The 2,547-nt window shown below is 35.5% G+C and overlaps 1 long non-coding RNA gene across 1 annotated transcript; it reads right to left on the bottom strand.

Annotated features, from left to right (window-relative positions):
* Positions 1-430: 430 nt before the first annotated feature.
* On the bottom strand, positions 431-2,218 carry LOC144842590 (uncharacterized). The gene is made up of 2 exons (XR_013612136.1): positions 807-2,218; positions 431-500 (listed from the first exon to the last, which is right to left on the bottom strand). It is a non-coding gene; the product is annotated as an uncharacterized LOC144842590 (long non-coding RNA).
* Between the last annotated feature and the right edge of the window lie 329 nt (positions 2,219-2,547).

Here is a 2,547-nt window from a genome sequence, read left to right as displayed (position 1 = left end):
CGAGTAAAACAAAATCAATGAGAAATCAAAATTATTTTTATATTAAAATAAATCTCCCGGATGAACCTCCAAATGTAATCCAGGTTAAAATTCTTTGATGATATATACTTGAAACAAATAGCCTACGTATTACGGGACGATATTACCATTATAGAAATAGCATAGCTAATATATTATTATTTCTTAAGACAAATCAAAAACATACAATGAATTAAACTGCTTATAAACTTAATAAAGTTAAACTGTGACTTGGATATGTCGTTTGCAGCATGCTTGTTTTTGGAACTGGATACGATGCTTGATTGATAATTCCCTTGCTTTTATTGTCTACTACTGTAACTGCTCTTGGGCTCGGAGCAAGTTTGGAATGTAGAGGGCGTCGTTTAGTCAAGTCACACAAACGCGAACAAGGCAACACTATGACCATCAGTTAAACAATCTTCAATTTATTATGTTCCAACCGTGTCTGTCTGACTACCTTTCGTTAGTTCGTTCGGTGACTAAATACAAAAGTATAAATACAAGTTACCATAAAATAAAACTGAAGTAAAGGAATCATACAAATCGTCACAAAGCACATGTTATAATCGTCTAACATAAATTCCTTCATTATCGTCATCATTCAATGCTTACGCTCAATTATTATATTAAATTCCGTATTACTTAACTTCTTCAGTTACCGTACTAATCAGTAGTAATACATTAAAAATGGCAAACAATGTGAACAGTATCATCATCTGAATTACAGCACATACAAACAATTAATTAACATGTCAATCAATAATATGCATAGAACAAATCCTTACGTGAATATGACCGCTCTAAGCCTCAAATCTTATGTCAATATTCTCCTTTCAAACATTATCTTAATTCTGTAACAATAATCAACATAAATATATTGATAGAAATTTGTCTAAAATATAACACAACACATGATAAATGCATAGGAAATGTCAATTAAACTGATCATGAAACCATGATAAAACATGTCTAAATCCTTCTCTAATTAACACGCACATAGTTTAGTTTACTTAAACGACACAAAGAATGCTTTTATTCATCCACAAGAAATATCTTGAATAATTAAGATAAGCAGAGATCCAGTAATTTAGTTAACCAATCATTAACCAATGGCCAAATGCATCACAATACAATAGAACTTCCCTGCATAGCTAATGAATATTCATGAGCTGAGAAATCAGTCAGCGTACCATGCTACAGCGGTAAGATCAAATACGATATTCAATACATGGAATAGCTTAACAATTCTAGGCTTAAATCATATAATATCTTCACGTCGATGAACAGTAATAACATGTGTATAGTCTAGGCATGTCTATAAAATGTTGGAAACAGTAATACATTAGTTAAATGCCTGTTTAGAATCGTATACAATTATGCTCAATGTTAACATTCCATTGAAACAATGGACTCATCATGGCGAATATACAAATCAACATGTCAACACCTTATTAAATCTTTAATTACTAAGCGAATCGATTCGTAAAGAATCCTAAAACTACTTATTTATAAACTTTAACTCACCAGTAATCATCTGCTACTGAACACAATGTGTAATTTGGCATTTACGCTCGCAAATCTGGCATTTTCTACCATCAATAAACCCACGTGCATCGCCGACTGATGCTAGTTGCGCTCTTCCGACGCGAAGTCAAAGTTCGTTCTACCTCACAAATACAATTTAAAACGCTGGGGGCGCGCTGCATGGGAAAGATCTAACACTCCCCACGCTGAAATCAAACACACAACACAGGATTTCAGAACTTTATTCCACAAACAATCTTAACTAATTAACAATGTGTAATTAACAATGGTTCACATCTTTAGCGATGGATCCTCTGTATATTATGCAAAGCTTTGCGATAGGACGTTTCAAAACTCCACCTGCAATCTTGACATCAACGCTACGTACCTTTCCATCTTTGCCTTTGTAGACTGAGATAACTTTGCCCATAGGCCATCTACCTCTCGGCATGGTTTCATCTACTAAAAGTACAATGTCACATACCTCCACATTCTGTCTAGGCGTCGTCCATTTGTGTCTCTTTTGGAGAAGAGGGAGGTACTCCTTCTTCCAACGGGTCCAAAAAATATTAGCTAAATATTGAACCTGACGCCAACGTCTTTTACCATAGGCTTCAATTCTACCTATCGGCGCAGCAGGTCCCTTTCTCATCAAAAGGAGATGATTAGGGGTTAAGGGCTCATCATCGTAAGCCTCTGGTGGCAGGTCTGTAAGAGGTCTAGAATTTAATATGGATTCAACCTCAGCTAGAACAGTTTGTAGTACATCATTAGTAACTGTTTGTTGTCTTAGAACACTATATAATGTTTTTCTCACTGACCTTATTAGGCGTTCCCATACGCCTCCGAAATGACTGGCTGAGGGTGGGTTAAAGTGCCACTCAACCCCTTTGGTGTGAAGAAATTCTTCTACAATGCTTTGGTTCATTTCAGCTAGAGCATTTCGAAGTTCCCTTTCGCCTCCAACAAAGTTGGTTCCGTTGTCGCTAAATATTTTAGAAG

Source organism: Antedon bifida, chromosome 5 (genome assembly GCF_963402885.1).
Source record: "Antedon bifida chromosome 5, ecAntBifi1.1, whole genome shotgun sequence".
In the NCBI taxonomy this organism is placed as follows: Eukaryota; Metazoa; Echinodermata; class Crinoidea; order Comatulida; family Antedonidae; genus Antedon; species Antedon bifida.
This window is presented reverse-complemented; position numbering and strand designations above follow the sequence as displayed.